A 22,173-nucleotide genomic window follows, 5' to 3' on the forward strand; every position below is an offset into this window, starting at 1 on the left:
GTGGTTGGAATTCATTTGGAGGGTGATTTTCTCCAAGGTGTGTTTGTTTTCTCAGTTTTGGCCAATGTGCCCTTGTAAGCCTAAAATGGCATTATTTTGCAAAATAGGGTAAAACTCATTGTAAGGCCTTATTAAGAATTTGGTCATGTTTGTTTGATGTTAGGGAACCATCCTAGGAGGTTTGGAATGTAAAGAAATGCCTAAGTTGTCATTGTTGCTTGACAACTTTTTGCAACTTTTTGAGCAACTTTGCAAAATTTATCAAATCAGTGGTTAGGAAACCGATGAGGAGTTTGTTATGACCAAGGAAGCATATAAAATTCTTTTTAAATTACTGTACACAGGTTGGAAGATCTAGAAGCAATTTTGAATAAAATTTGAAGACAATTTCCAGATTTTTGCCTTATATTTTGTCATTTTGGTAGCAGCAGTCTGTACCAAATGGATTGATCTTGTTACTTTTCTTTCATGGTGGTTTAGTGGATGATTTTTTTTTCTTAGGAAGTGTTTGTACCTTTTATTAGTGTAGGTTTGGTGTGTGATTACAATTTGTCTCTTATTGCACTGCTCTCGGTCTGAGCAAGGGTTTAAGACCCTAGACATGGTTCCAACTTGAAACCCTATTGTATTTGTTCAATGGCCCTTGGGATTAAAGTCATGGAACCTTTGTATATTTTACATATTATTTGGAATGTCCTAGAGGATTTTTGGAAGCCACTTGCTATCATATCCTAGGTGAGCTCTGTCATAGCCCGGCTAGGAATATGATTGTCAATTTTGTCTTTACTTGCACGGATGAACAAATGTGCATGTGCCAACTTTTTGGCATGGAATTATGAAGCATAGCAGAGTCTCAAGGAAGATATGGAGGTGTGATAGGGTGTAGAAACCAACAAACCCTACTGGAGAAGACTGTGAACTCTAAAACCCTCAAAGTGCCATTTTTGGGATCCGTACTGGTACAGTCAGACCAAACAACCTACCCTAGAGAATCAAAAAGTTTGTCCAAAAGGGTACTCAGATCACCAAATATTTTGGGGGGTTCTTTGAATATTTTTTGATTAATTGCACAAAAATCGGTAAGGTAGGGCTAATAGGGGCTCTAGAACTACTAGGCCTAGAAAATAGGAAGAAGAGGAAGCGATGAGAAAATGGAGAGAAAGCAATTGAAGAACCACTTGAATGGAGTTGAAACACTCACTATACACCCCCTAAGATCCCTACAAGTGTATGTTGGAGGATTGGATAATCCAATGGTTGGATTTACTCTAGTGAATCCCATCCATGCTTGAGAGCAACTATAGAAAACAAACTGATAAGGAGCACTCCAGGGGAGTTTAATCGTTTGACTTATTAATGGACAAGTGAAGAGTTATGGAAGCCTACTAAAACATCATTTACCTACCTATTGAGCAAGGTGTAACTCTTTTGTGAGAATCTCCCCATCAACTATACTATTCAATTAATAGTAATTTCTTTAAAAATGGATTATTAACAGATTTTGTTGAACTTTAAAATTTTACTTTCTAATTAAATTGGGACATGCATATAGATATTATTTTTAATTTAGATATTTTGAAAAACATAATTTCAATTAAATTTTTTAAAAAAAAATTATGGCTATCTTTAGTTAGGGTTAAAGTTAGGATCAAGGTTGGGTTTTAATTAAGGTTACCTTATTAATATTAGGGTTAATAATATAATGGTCATATTTAACCTATGAGAATTAGAATACCATTAGAGTTAAAATTAGTATTAGGGTTAGTATCAAGGTAAGGATTAAAATTAGGGTTTGGGCCCTAATCATAGTGTTATATCCTCAATCCTAATACTAATACTAAATTCTTGCATGTTTTGGGTTAGGATTAGAGTTTGAGTTAAAGTAGAGTCAGGGTTAAAGTAGACATAGGGTTTAATTAGGGGTTTTGAAAAAAGATTAAGGTTAGTGTTGAGCTAGTGTTATCATTCAAGGATAAATATTGAGGTCAAGGTCAAGGTTATGGTTGGGGTTAGGGTTTAATTAGGGTTAGGGTCATAGTTTGATTAGGGTTCCCATTAAAAATCCAAGATAAAGTGTAGGTCAATGTCAAGTTTAGGGTTGGGGTTAGTGTGATGGTTCGTTTACAGTTAAAGTTGAGGTTAGGGTTCAATCAGGGTTGGGGTTAGCATTGCATTTGTCAAACTTGTTACCCATGAAACTTAATCAATGTCTTACATCATTACATTAAGGTTAGGGTTAGTATTAAGGTTATAGAATAAAAAATTTGGATCAAGGTTACAATTAGCATCAAGGTTATACTATGGTTTAGGTTTAGGTTTAATTAAGATTAAAATTAGAATAAGAGTTCCATTACAATTAGGGTTAGTGTTAGGGTTAAGGTTAGGTTAGGGCTAAGGTTGAATAGGATTAGGTACCAGTTAGGATTATCAAAGAAATATTTGAGTTAGGATTAGGACTAGAGTTAAATTATGACTAAGGTTAGGGTTATAATACAAAAAAATTCAATAACATTAAGGTTAATATTAGATTAGGATTTAATTAGGATTGGTGTTAATGTTAGATTGGGTTTCAATTAGGATAAAATATTTTAATTATGATTGGGGGTGAATTAGGGTTATATAGTTAGGGTTTAATTAGGTTTATAGATCAAATTAGTTTAGGGTTAAATTGGGCTTAGGATTAATGTTAGGCTAGGGTTTAAAAACGGTTATCATTAGGGTTCAATTGGGTTTAGATTTGAAATGTTAGACTAGAATTAAATTTAGGGCTAGAATTAAAATTAGAGAGGATTATGATTAGGGTTAAATTAGATGAGGTTTCAATAAGAGTTAGGGCCAAGATTATGGTTAGTGTTCAACTTGAGTTAATGATAAGGTTTAATTAGTATTAGAGTTAGGGCTATGATTCAATTAAGTTAGGATTTAGTTAGGGTTAAGGTAAAATTATGGTTAGAGTTCAAATAGAGTTAATGATATAGTTCAATTAGAGTAAAGGCAAGAATTAGAATTAGAGATAAGAGTTTCAATTAGGGTTTTAAGAGAAATCTTCAAGTTAGGATTAGGGTTAAAACAAGGTTATGTTTAGGGTTTAATATGATTATGATTTGAATATTATTAGGGTTAATATTAGATTAGTGAGGTCAGGGTTCAATAAGAGTTTATGCTAGGGTTCAATTAGGGTTAGGGTAAAATCATGGTTAAGGTTAGCGACTAATTATGTTTAGGGTTAAAGTTTTATTAGGGTTTAAACAAGATTAGAATTAGGGGTCAATTAGGGCTAGATTTAATGTTAGATTTGGGTTAAGGTTAGGTTTAGAATTATAATTAAAGATAGGATGAGGGTTAGGGATGAATAAGCATTAAGAACAATGTTACATTAGGGTTTAAATAGGCTTAGTGTCTAGACTCAATTGGGGTTAGATTTAATATTAGATAAGGATTAAGGTTAGGGTTAGAATTAGAATTACAAATATATTTAGGGTTAGGTTTCAATGAGGATTAACTTTACAATAATCTTTTTTTAAAGAAAATAAATATTAAATATATTAAATCTAATATGAATAAATTATATCATTATAAATCAAATATTAAATATTTATATTTTGATTTTTCCTTCAAGTATTCTAAAGAATTTATTGAACCATTTCACATCAATCTCATTAGAATCAACTCTTTACTTTTATTTATGAATATAAAATATTTTAAAATTTGATATCTCTTGGTGTACTTAGATTTTTTAAAATATAGGTATGCTACTTTTATTATTTTCCCTACCTACCCTCTAATCCTAGCCGACCATTTTTTTTACCTCTTAATCATATCCCTTCATTTTCTAAGGTGTTCTCTATATAAGAGGATTCTTTCATCCTTATCAATCCTAATAAGCAATCTAGCAATCTAGCATTCTTGTATTGGAGTTTTCTTTTTACATTCTAGTATTTTTATTTTACATCCATCATATCTCAAATCTCCATTTCCTCATAGCCTTTGTGCATGCAATTGAGAGCAATATTGTTACAAAACACAAATCTTGAGGAATGGGAGTGCAATAGAGTAGTTTTAGAGCATACATGTGTGTTTCTAGTTTAGATTTTGGTTCGCATTGTATGTGTTTTGTAGGTACTCTATTGAGGATGTCTAAATAAATCTAGATCATGTCTCATAAGATCAAAGATTTTTTTTTTTCTCCATCCACACTAGATATTTGAAGTCCTTCAATTAGTTCATCTTGAATTCAAAGGGTTTTTTACCTGTCAACATCAATCCATCACTAACCTTGATCCATTTTCTAATCAATCATAGACTCTTCTTTTTCATCTTCTCGGACATATTCAATTCTTGCCAAACTAATACTTCAAAATCAAAAGTTATCCTTGTCCTTCAATCTTGCATCATCCTTGACATCACTGGGTAGTCTATTTCTTAGAGAAATCATCATTTATTAGGAGACCATTTTAGTTTATTGAGTGGGATCATCTTAGCTTAGAAGATCAATCATCTCCTTGCAAATCATATCCCTCTTAAGTAATCAATTTATGACTATACATCATTGTCCTAATCTAATTTTGTCATCATTGGAGTATAACCTTAGGACCTTAAGGATAACCTTTTGACTTTTCTTCATTCTAGTCACCATCCCATTCTTGTCATCATCTTCCTTACATATATTTTCCCCGGTCAAACCCCTCTTGTACGATCGAAACTAGAGCTCAAAAGCTTGGACAAATGACTCAAGCATCTAGAGAAATGGACCCACACCGAGATCGTAATGATATTTTCAATCAAGTACCCCTTAGGAATCATGTGCCTACATTTAATAATGATGATGAACAACCCTCTCAAGAGGAAATCTAGGACCATATGAATGATCATCATTTCAATCAGATGTTTAATGTGTTGGCTATTTGGAGGAATTGATTATATGTTACATTGATGGTTTGTCATTGATGTCAACACTAGTTATTTTGGTTGTTTACCAGTATCCTATTGGTCCCAGTAGGATGTTTGGTTTCTAGTTGGTAAGATCATGATGATCTGGTATACTTTGGTATGCTTTGTCTTATGGTACTAGCTTAGATCGGCTACTCATGCTACTCAGATTCATGTTCATTCAGTTGGTTTTAATTTGGTGATTGGATGCTTTCTTATATGCTAGTAAGCCTGGTTTGTTGATCCAGTGAGGGTTTCACCGATAGAGCTTGATTGAAGATCTTTTGATATTATACATAAGTGGTGTTGGTGTGGCTTCTAGTAAAGTTTGAGGATGTTGATGGTTATCATGTTTGTGTTCTAGTTGATTGGTGGTGTTGCATTTAGATCTGTACCTATTCTGTTCTATCTAAGTTTTGGACAAACTTAATGTAACGTGTTGTTTGATCTTCTCGATGTGTTTTCGGGATGTCTTATGGGTTGGATATTATTTGTTTGGTCTCAGGCCAACATTTTTTGTAATTATATAATTGTTTTATTGTCTAGTGGCCGACCTTACTGTTTATGGTCGAGGGTTTGTATATATATGTGTAAGATCTCATTGTAGATCATATAGAAAGGATGTATGCGAGCGAATAATGTATTAATCATTCATGCAGAGGATTTGGTCGATCATTGGTGATTGAGTTGGGTTTATGCAAGAGGAATAAGTCCTCTGGTATTGAGCTTAACCGAAACTGTACACAGGCATAGGAGACTCTATTATTGCAATTCATTCTTCCTTCTGGATTGTAGTCTGGTTTTTTATGTAGTCAGTGAGACTCCTTTTGTAATGAGCAGTGTGCTCGAGGTTGTTGGCCTTCTTGCAAGTGGAGGCCCCTCAATTTGTAATCACATACTTACTACCGAAGTATTATCTGACTATGGGTAGGCTTCCCACCATGTTTTTTCCCTTTACTTGGTTTTCCACATACAAATCTTCATGTCATATGGATGGTATTTATTCTCTAATTGTTGGTTGTTCTTAATTGATATATCTCCTATTTTAGTAATTGGTTTATGTATTCTGGTATTGATCTTATGTGTTATGGTAACACTATTTTAATTGCTTAAGGTTCTGGTAATCTGGTGACAGCTGATTCACCCCCCCCCCTCTCAGTTGTCTTCTGGTTATTTGAACTAACTAACAATTAGTATCAGATCTCTGGTCCTCTCTGTAGAAGCTTAACCGCTTGAGAAAGATCCTATGCTAACTAACAGTTCAAGTTCATCTAGTTCATCTGCATCTATCTTTTGGAGAGATATTCCTAGGCTTGATGGAACAAATTACAGAGTATGGAAGATTCGGATGGAGACTCATCTAAGATGTCTTGGTAAGGAAATTTGGGAAATCACAAATAATGGAGTTACTCCTTTTAATCTAGCATCTGGCAATCCTCCTCTGGCAAACTTGGACAAGGAGCTTGAAAATGATTGTAGAGATAGAGAAGCCCTCTTGTGTGCACTTTTCTATCAGAAAATAATGGGATTAACTAACAAATCATCAGTAAAGGCTATATGGGACAAGTTGGAGACTCTTAATGAAGGTGACCCTATTGTTAAGATTTCTAAACTTGATGGTTACCGGGTGAGATATGAAAATTTGAAGATGGAAGAAGATAAAAGGATTACTGCATTCATGGAAAGGGTAAATGAGATTGTGATGGGAATTCAATGTTGTGGTTGAACTCTGAGTGAAGATGAAATAGTTTCTAAAGTAATAAATTGAGAACAATGCCAAATACTTCTGTCAATAGGGATACCTTGGTTGGTGTTGGCGAATAGATTTGCCTTTTCTTTGATTTTAATATGTTTTTAAAATAATGACTCATGCATACCCTTCATGAAAAAGAAAACACACCAACAGTTGGGTGAACCAAGTTTAGGTTTACCCTTTGCATAAGAGTGTAGCTCCTCGTAAGATGTTCAATAAATTTTTATGTAGATTACTCAAAAAACAAACACCCTTTTCTCCCAGAAAGTGAGAAAGGTTTTCACATTCATTTGTCAACACAAAAGAACTCTACAAAATATTTATTAATAAGTGTAAATCTCACAGACTTTACTCTTGCACATATCCATTCAATATCAAACTTATTCCACCCAAAATACTCAAAGTAGTGTAAATGCTAACCGATTCCAACTCATGCCTCATAGGACAAGGGGGATCAGAGCCATTTAAACAACAATCAAGTACCATTTAAACAAAAGAAAATCAATGAATCACAAACTAAGAAAAAACTGATAATGTAATAGCATATTCTGCACATAAGCATACATCACAATAGAGATTGCTAATCTTTCAAACTCATAGATTTGAAGATCATATCAAAATATCATTTCATTCAAGTACCAGAAATATCTATACTGAAAATCCAAAGAAAATTAAGTCTGTTCCTTTCAATCAAAAATTTTTGGACCTTTAAAAAGACTTTCAGAATCATATAAATAGCCGCCAGACTATGATAGTCTATTGCAAATAAAACCAAATTTAAATGATTAACTATATACCATAGTTAAAGAAGTTTAGTTTCTTAAAACTGAAAAAGCCATAACTAAACTAGAAAAGTGGCATGAGCCGCAAGCAACAGAGGCATGATCAGATTCTAATAGATGATGTGGCTTCACCATATTTGTCTTATGATGTGGGAGTACTCTGAATATTCCCCCATTCCAGGTGAGCTGAAGAGAAGTTTAGAATGAGCTAGTAATGTGGGAGGCCTAAATGTAGGATTCTTTGCTTCCACACCTCTTTCTTTTTTCTTACCTGTACGACCTTACCCTTATGCATTTCCAAATGATCGAAGCACACGACCAACATAGATTCAATTCTTGCAACCTTTGAGAAATCTTCAATAGTCGAGGACTTTGCCTCTTGAATCTATTGTATTTGCTCTTTGAAAAATTGAATCATCTCTGATGAATCCTCAAGCATTTGCTTATCCTCTTTTAGAAGTTGAAGGTCTATGCATTTAACGTCTTTTTTCATAGTGTTAATCAATTCCTTCAATTCTTTTAGAAATTTGAGGAATTCCTCATGTCCTTGTTGAATGATTGATTTTCTCCACTCAATATGTTTTTGCAAACAGAGAGTACATTATCATCAAGGTTGTGCACCGGCTTCTCAGCGAGGAAGTTTATCATTCCATATCTTTGAGTATCTCTCATCTGCCTCAACATAGGCAACCATTTACTTTTCTATTTCTCTCAAGCATCTATTTATGTTTCTAACTCTTTCCCAATAGACTTTGCATTCTCGAACACTTTGACCAAATCAAAAATATAGCTAGTTCCATGTTGTGTGATTGATTCAAGCCATTCCCTAAAGACATTTGTACTCATTTGGCTCCTTTGACCTTGATCAGGTAACTTCTAGTTCATGGGACATTTTGGATTGCATGATAAAGAAACTTGGAAAAGAGGTTGGGGATTTGGATTCTAGATAGCATTGATATACTAAGCCATTTGTATTATAATCTGCTTCATCTCATTCTTGTCTTTTTCATCCTTCCAAGTCCTAGTGGGGATCTTTTTGGTTGAAGACTCTAAATGTTTAACATCAACAGCCTGAGAAGTTGTCCCTAGATCAATCTTTTCAATGATAAAATCTTTCTCAATGATATTCTTGACCTCCTTATCTATCGAGGATCTAGCCACTTCTACAACCTAGTGTCCCATTTTCTCGTCCATATCGATCATGGTTTTTGTTTTGTCTTTTAGACTTTGAAGTCCTTCCTAGGAATTTACTAAACATATCCTCCATTGGGATTGAAATAGGAATTACATTCCTCTTTTTAGTAAGTGAGGCACTCAGCCACTTAGGAGTGGTGGATGTTTCCCTTGGTAATGGTGATTGTTGGTTAATGGTGATAATAGCCATGGTATTCCTGGAATCCTCAGGCTGTAGGATTTCCTTTCCTTTATCTGCAACATCTGTGATGGGTTGGTCCTCCATCTATGTATCCATTGCTTCTTGAGTTTCTTCCTTAGAATCTAAATCCACTACCAGTGAACTTGCTAGGGTTTTCTGGTTACTTTTCTTACTACGTGATCTGGTAACATGGGCAGAGGCAGAACCCACAGAAGACTCTCCTAGACTTACAATTTTGGCCTTCTTCGTCGTCTGTTTCCCTTCACCTACAATATCAACAACAATGTTAGAAGAAGGAATAGATGTTTGAGAAGCCACACAAGTTCAACCAAATTTCTTATCCTTTGGTGCAGGTATAGGCTTTTGTTTGAAGCGACAATCTTTCAACCATTTTTCTATTCTTCTGATCACATTAAAGGTTTTGACCTGAATGCTATCATCCCCTTTCCTATTCCAATCAATTTTTGGGATAGTTTGTCCCTATATACTTTCATCAAACTCGGGGTCAACTACTTCCTCACCTCCATCTTCCTGCACCCCAGAAACATTCATAGATAATCCCTTTGTGACAATTTTCTGAACTGTGAACTTTGACCACAACCTTCTTCTAACTTTGAACTCATCAGCACAGTTCTTCCAATAATCCTCCAACTGAGGTTCATACCAAAAATCACCATCAATCTCTAAATTCTCTCTAGAAAATGCCCGACTATCAAATTTGTATCTAGCAACATACAATTGCAACTTGAACTTTTTGAATTCATGTTCAAGGTTAAATGCGTCTTAAATAGATGCATAGCTATAGTGACCAAGTTCTATAGGAAATACCACCCCGGACTTCCCTCCACTCTTTTTGTCAATGTGTGCTAGTTGATGAAAGAATTCAATTAAAACATAACTATCCAAAATAAACCAGAGTAACCTGAAAGGTTCACCCTGAAAACCGCCAACTCGAATATAAGTGAACTAAGGGAATTGGATAAAGTAACCACTATAAATGCTGATGAATTCCATGGCCTCCGTTGTCAGCCTCTTATTTGTGTTTCTCTACAATTCGTAAACCAATCTCCCTGCAAAAATGTCATTCCATCTCATTAAATTCTTTGTGTATCTATGTTCCTGTAGGTGAGGGTAATATTCATATACCTTTATTCCATCAATCCAGTGTTCATGGTATAGTCCATTCCAATCCCGAGTACATGCAAGCATATAAAACAAATATGAAGACATAAAGAAACCAGTCATTCCTGCAAACATGTTCAGACTCTCGTGCAATCTTTCTGCAATTACCTGCCCCCAGTCCAGGTAGACACTTCCATTCAGCATGACTTGGATGTAGAAGTACATCCAGTCTTCCCAGTAGAAGGCATGGACATTTCCTTTTAACCTATTCAATAGAATGACAATGTCTCACACCTCTGTTATGAAGTGTTCTCTATTAAGCGGCCTTGGCAACCTTGACCCCCCTTTTGAATCTTTAGTAACCAATTCCTGGCAATCACACTTTTATAAGTACTCTTCTTCTCAGAAAAGAATGAGTATGATGTGCCAATAGTCCAATCCTCATATGACTCCTTATGAGGTATACCCAAGGGTGCCATTACGGTCTTCCTGTCATTTTTTAATAGCACTTGGCCATTGATGTTCCTGATACACCCGTGCTCCACATCATACCTATTCATACATTCCAATACTAACTCTGGGCATGGTGCAACAATGGGAAATGCAGTGTTCTCAATCAAACCACTCTTCACTATTCTCTCCATCATTGAATTTTGAAATGGGTTTTTATCTCTCTCAAGAAAATCGGAGAGATTCGCCAAGGCTAATGAGGTATCTCCCATCTATGGGAGTGAACTAACTAGGCAAGAAGTGCAGCCTAATTTTGGTAGAGTAGGCCTCATTATGGCCCCTCTCATTTTAAATTAACAATTATAGGAATGCAATGAATTTTTATACACAGCAAAGGGGAACGAACAACAACTACCTTCCAGAATACGAAAATAAAGTAGAAGAGAGAATGACTAAAACTAACCTGATCTCAACAGCAAATTCTCAAAAAACTTTTGCGTCTAGTTACAATACCTCCAATTTTCCCTGCTTGCATTACTACTGAGAAAATTCTAGAAACAATTGCTAGTTTTCGCAGCAAAGCTAGACAAAATCACACTCAAGACTCAACTGGTTGTACTAATTAAGTTTGTGTGAGCTAACGCCTGATTTGACATATAGACGTCATGCTTTTAATTTTGGATCACTCCATCACACGACTCATGAATTATCATGATTGCTTGTCATAATTTTAGAAACTAATATTTTGAATTCCCCAAAATATTCTCTTTTCCCACCACCACATTCACTTTATGATGCATGTATCAATTCTACATAAAACTTCGGTCTTTAAGAATTCAAACTTTGCACCAAGAACCAAGAACCAAGAGGTTCAAAGCTTCAAGTTCAATATTGAGAAATAACACAGAGCAACACAAAACACCAACTACGCAACAAGACAAATAACAGTTAACGAGCAAAGACAAAACTGACACATGACTGACTTTGAACCTTGAACCTTGAACCAAAATTGTTTAATGGTTCAAGTTTAATACAAATTGCAACAAAGCGCTCGCCTTACCATAAACCAAAGTCGTGAAGAAAATTCTTTAAAGCGTGTTTTAAACTTTGAACCTTGAACTTTAAAAGGTTCAATGACTCCGGTTCAAAGAAAGGAAATATACGATCGAAAGAGGAAAGAAACACCAAAAGGCGACCTCCGAGTTTAAAATTTTAATGAAAATTGGAGGAAGGTTAACACTAGCTCTGACTGGGGACTGGGACAGTAAGGGACCAAGACATGAACCTCAAGATCTCTAGTTTCACAAATGAGCCTTACATCAAAAGACCAAAATAGACACAAAAATGGAACCGAAACAACAAACCAAACACAACAAAACTTATGTACAAGTCTTGCAGAGAACTCTTGCTTATGATTGATATAGCTTCATATCCTACCTATTGTAGGTTAGGGGAAGAGCAGTACCATCCTGATATGCTAACTTGAAAGAGTTAGGGCCTTTTACCTATTGAATTGCAAATGGTCCTTTCCATAATGATTCAAATTTCGCATGTGCACCTTTTGGTTCTCTTCTTCTATCCCAAAGAAGAACCTAATCGCCCAACATGAATTTGTGTGGTCTGGCTTTCCTGTCAAATATTTTTTGACCCTCATTTGATTTATTTGTAATTTGGTCAACCAATTTATCCCTTTCTTCATCAATCCTCATCAAATGCATAATCCTCTTTTCCAGAGAATCTTGAAAATATACATCTTCAATAACAATCTGTAATTTTGAAGCTGCAAGTTCTAAGAGAAGTAACACTTGAGCTCCCATGTCATACACCAGTTCAAAAGGTGAGATCCCTATAGCTCTTTTTGGAGATGTGTGATCCACCCAAAGAGCTTCATACAGTCATTTGTGCCAGTCTTTGAAATTTTCACTCACCAACTTCTTCATAATATTTATCATATTTTTATTACTTGACTTCGCCTGGCCATTACCCTGAGGATAATAATTTGATGAGTGAGAAAGAGATATCCCACGATCATAATAAAAAAATGAAATCTCAGCTGAGGAGAAGTTGGTTGCATTATCAACCACAATTTTTTCAGGAACTCCAAATCGAACTAGAATATTTTCTTTAAGGAAATTACAAACAACCTTAGAAGTTATCTTCCACAGTGGAATAGCTTAAACTCATTTGGTAAAATAATTTGTGGCTATCAGTATGTGTGTATGTCCAATACTTGAAGTATGTGACAAGGGACCTATAAAATCTAAACCCCACTATTTAAATGGTTCATCAATAACAACCAGTTTAAGAGGTAATGTTGCAAGTTGTGGCTTTCTTGTGAATACCTTACATTTTTCACAATTAGCTACCCAAGCATATGCATCCTTAAACATATGTGGCCAATAATAAGAATTTCTCAAGATTTTGTAGGTAGTTACTGTCGATAAAAAATGACCACCTCAGGCTTCATCATGAAAGGTTTTCTATAATGACCCTTGAAGTGACTTGTCCACACAGCGTAAGAAAGTTCCATCCAACCCCTTTTTGTACAATACATTATCAAAAATAACATATTTGACAACCTTTAATCTCAAATTTCGTTTATCCTTTGGAGAGAGATGCTCTAGACAATCCCTTTAAGTTAAGTAATATGCAACATCTACAAACCAGGAATCTTGAAGTCCAACAAATAAGACTAAGGGCAACTCCTCAATCACTTCATTCTTACTTTCTGCAATTAACTTACACAAACCTTGTCCCCTCACTAATTTTTTTGGGTTAATGTCCAAATTAAACTCCCGTATCGTAGACACCCATGAGGACCTATTATTGATTCCAAATCCTATTGTGTTAAGATGCTCTTAACATCAGAATGTGGCACATAGACTACTGCATGAGAATGAAAAATATAATACCTAAATTGTTTTACGGCTTTCACGACTGCATATGCTTTCTTTTCCATTAGGGAATATTTCAATTCATTCTTTTTAAGGGGAACACTCATAAAATATATTGGAACTTCTTCATTTTCTTCATTCTTTTGTAACAAAATCCCTAACATGGTATGTTCCGAGGCATAACAATAGATGATAAAATCTTTTCTAAAATCTGGATTAACAAGAATAGTTGCTTGTGCAATAGCTTCTTTTATTGATTCAAATTCTTTCTTTCCCTCTTCATTCCATTTGAATACTTTCTTTTCACTCATCAAGTTTACAATGTACCTAGTGATTTCTGCAAAATCTAGAACAAATCTCCTCACTAAGTTTACCTGCCCAAAGAAAGACCTGATTGCATTTATGTTCGATGGTAAACTTAATTGCTGAATTTCCTTTACTCTCCCAGGTTCCACTCTAACTCCTTCTTTATAAATGATGTGGCCAAGTAATCTACCTTCTGTAACCCCAAACACCAACTTCTTTGGATTCAACGACACTCCATGTTCCCGGCACCTTTGCAATACCTGCCTCAAGTCTCTTAGGTGATGCTTTCTCCTCTTCGAGAAGAAAGTTAAATCATCAAGATATACAACAATTATTTTATCTTTCAGATGACCAAAAAATAAATCCATAGCTCTTTGGAAGGTGGCTCCTACATTTATCAGACCAAATGGCATCCTATCATAGGAAAAAGTACCCCAAGGAGTGATAAAAGCAGTTTTATGCTGGTCACTTTCTGAAACATTAATTTGATTGTAACCAGAAAAACCATCAAGTATAGACATCATTTTTGAACCTGAGATGGTTTGCAAAATATGATCCATAGCAGGTAATGGGTAATTATCTTTGAGGCTGGCCTGTTTCAGATTCCTAAAGTCAGCACAAATTCTTATCTCTCCATTTTTCTTACGGACGAGGACAATGTTGGCTATCCAAGTAGAATGGTAAATAAGGTATATAATCCTAGCTTTCAACATTTTGTCTACCTCCTGAAATATAGCTTCAACTACTTTGGGGTTAAAATTTCTAAGCTTTTTCTGGAAAGGACTCATTCTGGATTTCAGAGGGATGTGATGTTGAAATTTTCCTTCCCTAAAGTTCTTTAGGTCATCATAACACTAGGCAAAAATGAATTTTTATTCCAACAGGAGAGTGATGAACCTTTCTTTCTCCGAAGATGTGTAACATTTTCCTAGATTTATATACTTGGGATCTTCCTTAGTTCCAATGTTATCTCTTTCATAACCACTAGCATCTTGGATTGTAGGAATTTGTTCATCTTTCCTTTTCTTATAGGCATCATGATGATCAAATAGATGTTCTAAAGAGACCAAACCTTTAGGAATTTCATTCCCTTTTAATTGTATTACCCCATCATTCATTTCTCGACCTCGCTCTAGTGAAAACTCTTTACATTCAGCATCTGATCCTTCAAAGAATGTAGTAGCGAATGTTTCTACATAATGCAAGAAGTTGTTGATTTGTTTGTCATACTCGAAGACCTACCAAAATTCAGAGTTATCAGGTACACTAGGTTGATATATTAATTCCACTCAATAGGTATCATCTGTAAACTCAGGATGAGGAATCAACAGAGAAGATGATACTACTAAAGAATTAGCTTAGGAGTTTTTTTCTCTGGGAATGGCTTCAATAGAAAATGCATCAAAATCTTCAATTTCCTCCCAAACTCTATTTTGATAATGCTTCAATCTCTCATTCTTCACATTAAACAATCCTCTTACCTATTTCATAGTCAACTCTACATCTCCCTTAACTTGTAGAAGCTTTACTCCCAATTTTTTTGCTTCAGCTAATCCCAACAACAAGGATTCATACTCGGCGGTATTGTTTGTGTTCTTGAATTCCAGTTTAAAAGAAAAATGAATGTGTACACCAGAGGGAGGAATTAGAACTACCCCTGCACCATAACATGATGCTAAACAACTTCCATTGAATTCCATCAACCATAGATTCTCTTTTGCCTCCGGTTGTGACAAATTCTCTGCAACTTCATTATCGGATAAGATTATATAATTTTTGAATTGGCACTCATCGTACAAAATTTGAGCCTTCGGATCATCAGAGGGAAAAATAGTGAACTTGGATGTAGGTTCAGGCTACAAAATGACTCGATGTTTTCCTATGGGAATGGTGGCTTGAGACCAATCTATCTTTATCTTTCCCCCTAAGTCTCTACAAAATGTACAACTTAATAAAATGTTGTAACTTGTAGGGATATCAGCTATTAAAATGGTTAACTTAATTCTTTTATTTGGATGAGCTGCAAGGACCACTTGAGCATCTTTAATCTATCCTAATAAGGGTATTTGTTTGGAGTCCATTGAATAACATCTACCAAATGTTTTTATTAAGGATAATCCCAATGCCTTAGCTAATGCAGATGGCATAATATTATCTAAAGCACCTGAATCTATAATACAATTGTTTAATTTGTGACCATTTATGAACAATGATATATAAAAAGGCTCAAGTTTTGATTCAAGAACAGATAACGTATCATCAATTTGAAGGGCTATTATTTCAAGGATAACTTCATGAGTAATAGGATGAGTTGATACATCACCTTGGGAAGACAATGTAGCACTAACTGACTATTGTACCATGGTAGCTTGTGATGAATTATTTCCTTTTACAAACTTAACTAGCCTATCAAGTTCTTAGGGATTTAATTTAAGGTATTCAGCTGGTGTAATTTGAATCCATGAGGATTTACAAAATCGTACAATATCAAATGAACCTTCAATCTCTACAGATTTCATCAACTGGGGTTCTTAAGGCTTATGATCATTATTATGAAGCCTAGAAATAATGTTCTTACCTTTAGAGTTCACAACAGAAGATGAAGAAACACCTTGGTTTAACATCTTGTTGATTCCTTGTCTGTACAGCACATGAAGGATCCTCAAAGGTAACCAAAATATCACCTCCTCTTTCTGAATCTGACTCATACTCTAGGAAGTGGATTTCAGAGTCGCCAGGTTGCCTACAAGATTCTTCTTCACTTAGTTAATTTGAAATCTCTTTATAACCAATTAGCTGCACATAACTCACCATTTCTGGACAAGAAACCATCATGATCATCAGTGAGATGATAAACACACATATTCCCCTTTGGTGGTGGAGCTTCAATTGCTAATCTTTGTTGGGTCGAGGGTAATTGCAAGGCTTTATTCCCAATTCCCATAGACTGATTTGTATTCCTCCTTGGTATGTCTTGGTAAGGTGATGAATAAGATGTACTATCCTTGGGTAATTGTCTTTTGAGCATTATTACATCATTCATCAGTCTCTAAATTATAGGATCTAAAGAAGTAGAGGGTTGCGCATTGGGCACTTGTACTTCTGTTGGTATTTTGGATATGTTCATATGGTTTTGTCATTGATGTCAACACTTGTCAAACTTGCCATCACTTGTCAACACTTGTCAATACTTATCAGCACTTGGAGATTTTGGTTATGTTCATCGTCAAGACAGAGAATTATGCAAGAAACTGGTATTTGGTTCACCGGCAGATTATATTGTTCACCGGCACTTGGAATGACTTGGAAACTACTTGGTTATGTTGAATACATTATTCGATCACTTGGTTTAGGCAATTTGGTTATTTATTTTTTGGGGTTTGCATATTTGTTGTTACCGGCAAATAGGTCCAAGATAAGCACCGGTAGACTTATCTATTCCGGATCAGCACAACATGTTATGGAAATGATTTATTATTGTTGTAAATGCATTTGAGCCAACATCATGCATCGGATATTGATTTTTTTGTAATTGATTTTATTATAATATCTTTTAGTGAGCCGACCTATTCAATTGGTCTTAGGTTATGGTACATATGTAAGATCTTATTTGTAAGATCGATATGTGATTTGGAAAAAGAATTGTAATAGAGCATATGCGAAAATAAGCAGAGCTATACACACAGACATCATTTGAAGGTTGAAGGAAGGTTTTGTGAAGGCAATCAGAACTACACCAGTACTGAATCCAGCATATGAAGATGCTATTTTATGCAGTACATTATCATTGGATTTAACCATCCAATTGTAGTCAGTGTGACTCTCATTTTGTGATTGAGCAGTGAGCTCTAGGTAGTTGGCCTTTTTGCATATGCAGAATCCTTATTGTAAACACATACTATCTATATTAGTATCATTCCATTGTGGGTAAGGCTTCCCATCATGGTTTTTCCCCTTATAGGATTTCCACGTACAAACATTGGTGTTATGTGTTGTGGATGTTGTTGTCTTTCTGTTTCATGCATTAATCTTTACCGGTATTGCAATTAACTGTTAAGACTGTCTACCAGCATAAAGTTTGGTTTACCGGTATTAAGAATTAAGTTTTGGTTAAGTTAATTCTAGTTGAATTTATTGGACAACTAATTCACCCCCCCTCTCAGTTGTCTCTGGGACCTAACAATTGGTATCAAAGCTAGATTCTCTTTTTGCAAAAGTTTAACATCTTGATGGAACCAACTATGGCATATGGAAGATCAGGATGGAGACACACTTGAATTGCATTGGAAAGGATATATGGGAGGTTACAAAGAATGGCTATACTGCTCCTACTCCCGGTCAGCCTAATCCACCAACCTTAGGAAAAGATGAGGAAAATGATTGCAAAGCAAGAGAAGCATTTTTTAGCGCATTGTCAGATCAACAAGTCATAGGATTGTCAGATAGATCTACTACTAAAGCTATTTTGGACAAACTCAAAACACTAAATGAAGGAGATTCCATAGTCAAAATTACAAAACTTGAATGCTTCCGGGTCAGGTATGAAAGTCTGAAAATGGAAGAAGAAGAAAGAATTTATGTTATTATGGAAAGAGTAAATGAAATTTTTTTGGGTATACAATGTTGTGGAGGAACCTTAAGTGAAGATGAGATTGTTTCTAAAGTTTTAAGAGCTTTGCCACCAGCATATTAAATGAAATTTACTGCTATAAATGAATTAAGAACACTTCCTAATGCATTAGTATCTAGAGACACTTTGGTTGGAAAACTTTCATCTTTTGAACTTGAGGAATTTGGTCCTGTTACTACTACCAAGACAGATCTAGCTTTTAAGGCATCATCATCATTTGACAAATCTAATTGGAAAGCCTTCTATGCAAGAGAACTTGAAGAAAGTAGGAGAGAAAATGAAGAACTTGAAGCACTATTTGAAAGGAAAATGCCTAAAGGTCCAATTGGAAGTAAGTATGAAGGTAAATCACCCTTTACATGTTTTAACTCTAATAAGATTGGTCATATGGCATCTAGATGTCCTGATAGACATGCAAGATTAAGAGAAGAAGCTAAAAGAACATATAAGCCTAACCCTGACTATCAAAAATACAAGTTTAAGAAGAACAGAGACAAATCTTGTTATTATGTTGATGAAGGAGTTACTGATGATTCTGATGAAGATGCAACAAACAATGGACAAGATTTTGTTGCTATAACAGAAGATCAACCGGCACCTACTGTTCAATCGGTAGAGCAAACCCTGGCAGCTAAAGTTGAAGATAAGGATGAATGGATTATTGATTCAGGATGTTCACATCATATGACTGGTGATAAGAGTAAATTCTTAACCTTTCAAGATTACAATGGAAGTCTAGTAAGGTTTGGAGATGATAAAGCTTGTTTGATCAAAGGAAAAGGCACTATATCTTTTGATGGTAAGCACAATACTAATAATGTTTACTATGTTGAAGGTTTGAAGCATAATCTTTTGAGTGTTGGTCAATTAGTTGAGAAAGGATTTCAGTTACAATTCAAGAATGGTAAATGCAAAATCTTTAACAGAACTGGTTTGGAAATTGCAACCGGTAATCAGACTAGAGGCAATATCCTTCATTTAAACAACAATGAGAAAGCATGTTTGATTGCACATATTGATGAAAGTTGGTTATGGCATAAAAGACTTTGTCATGTAAATTTTGATTGCATTGTGAAAATCAGTACTACTAAGGCAGTTAGAGATTTACCTAAGATTGTTAAACCTCACAATCTGGTATGTAAGGAATGTCAATTTGGAAAACAAGTTAGAGCATCTTTCAAAAGTATTCCAGAGAAATCGAACAATATTCTTGATTTAATTCACACTGATTTATGTGGTCCAGCAAGAACTAGAAGTATACAAGGAGATAGATATTTTATGCTAATCGTTGATGACTATTCTAGAATGTGTTGGGTTACTTTTCTCAGAGAAAAATCTAAAGCATTTGGAAAATTCAAACTATTCAAGGTGATGGTAGAAAATGAAATGGGTAAAAAAATCAAATGTTTGAGATCAAATCAAGGAGGTGAATTCACATCTAAGGAATTTAATGCATTCTGTGAAGTGAATGGGATCAGAAGACAATTGTCAGCACCCTGGACACCCCAGCAAAATGGAGTTGTGGAAAGGAAAAATAGAACTATCTTGGATGCATCCAGAAGTATGATATCAGAAGCAAATCTACCTCATATATACTGGAGAGAAGTGGTCAATACAATTGTTTATACATTCAACAAAGTTCATAGTAGAGGAGAAACCGGTAAGACCCCACATGAACTATGGTTTGGTAATACTCCTACTCTTAAATATTTCAAAATATTTGGAAGTAAATGTTATATTAGAAGAGATGAGTATATTGGCGAATTTGATCCTAGAATTGATGAAGGAATATTTCTTGGTTATTCATCTAAGAGCAAGGCATATAGATGTTTTAACAAGAGATTGCAGAAAATTGTTGAGAGTGCAAATGTAAAGATTGATGACCAGTTTAGAGGAAATTCAAGGTACATAGACTCTGAACCGGCAATAGAAATAATCACAAATGAACCTACTATGAGTACACTAGTACAGAATGATGATCCAGTTACACCGGCATCATCTGGAGATTAAACAGTCACTGAAGATCAGCAGCAAGTAAAAACACCTCGGTATGTAAGATTGAATCATTTTGAAGATCAAATAATTGGAAACAAATTTCAAGGAGTTATGACAAGAGGAAGCTTGGCAAATGAATAGGTGTGTCTTATTTCTGAAATTGAACCTACATCAATAAATGAGGCATGTGAAAATAAATATTGGATTAAAGCAATGGAAGATGAATTGGAACAAATTGAAAGGAATAACACTTGGTCATTAGTTTCCCGGCCTAAAGACAAAAATGTAATTGGAACTAAATGGGTTTTCAAAAATAAACTTAATGAAGATGGCATGGTAATCAGAAACAAATAAAGATTGGTGTGTAAGGGATATTCTCAGAAAGAAGAAATTGATTACAATGAAACCTTTGCACCGGTAGCTAGAATTGAAGCAGTAAGACTATTATTGGCTTTTGTAGCACACAAGAACTATAAAGTATATCAAATGGATGTTAAATGTGCATTTCTGGATGTTAAATGTGCAACCTAATGGATTTTATTTGACAAATAACAAAATCATGGTTTGCAAGTTAAGGAAAGCTTTATATGGATTGAAACAAGCTCCTAGAGCTTGGTATGCAAGATTAGACAAATATCTTTTGAAGCTTGGTTACACAAAAGGTAATGTTGATAGCAATCTATACTACAAAGTGACTAATGATGACATCTTGGTTATTGAAGTTTTTGTTGATGATATAATCTTTGGAGGAGAAGATGGTTTCTTGAAAGACTTTTCTAACAAAATGTAGCAAGAATTTGAAATGTCTATGATTGGAGAGATAAAATTCTTTTTAGGATTGTAGATTTCATAGACTGATAAAGGTATATTCCTATGTCAATCTAAGTACTTGAAGGAATTACTAAAGAAATTTGGCATGGAGAATTGTAAACCGGTAAGCACGCCTATGACTACAAATGATAAATTATCTTTGAAGGATGAATCTACACCTATTAATCTGACTAGATACAAATCTATGATAGGAGGTTTACTATATTTGACACAAACAAAACCTGATATTATGAATGCAGTATGTATTGTTTCAAGATTTCAGAGTAATCCTAACATGAATCAACAGTAAAAAGGATTTTTTGGTACCTACAAGGCACTACAAATCTTGGTTTATGGTATCCTAGAGATGAAAATTCTGACTTATATGCATACACAAATGCTAATTGGGCAAGAGATGTGGATGACAGAAAAAGAACCACCAGTGGAGCATTTTTTCTTGGTAGCAGACTAATTTCATGGTTGAGCAAGAAATAGAGTTGTACAAGTTTATCAACAGCAGAATCAGAATATGTTGCAGTAGCAACCAACTGTACACAAGTATTATGGATCAAGCAAATGTTGAAGGACATAAAGGTGAATTGCAGCGAACCTATCACTATTTACTGTGACAATACAACAACAATTGATATATCAAAGAACCTGGTACTTCACTCTCAAACTAAACATGTTTCTATCAAACTAAACTTTCTAAAGGAGAATGTTGAAGCAAAAGAAGTGAAATTGGTTTATGTGAACACTAAAGAGTAGATTGCAGATATTTTTACAAATCCTTTACCTAAGGAAACATTTGAGTATCTTAGAGAGCAACTTGGAGTCCTACCCCCACCGGTAGAGACTTAGACAGTTGATGTTTGTCCTCAACTGGCAAAATTAACAAAGAAATCTATTTTTTTGACTTTGATGAGGAGAGATACTTCTAAGGGGGGGAGTAGTTGGTATATTGAATGAATTGGTATTTTATATTTGGTTTTGTATTACTTTGGCATTTGATGTCAAAGGGGGAGAGATTGATATGGAAAAACACATGAATAACACATATTATTCCTAGGGGGGGAGACTTTATCCTTTGGGAAGAGATATTATGTATTTTTTGATTTGTGGATATG

The sequence above is a fragment of the Cryptomeria japonica genome, chromosome 10 (genome assembly GCF_030272615.1).
Source record: "Cryptomeria japonica chromosome 10, Sugi_1.0, whole genome shotgun sequence".
Classification (NCBI taxonomy): Eukaryota; Viridiplantae; Streptophyta; class Pinopsida; order Cupressales; family Cupressaceae; genus Cryptomeria; species Cryptomeria japonica.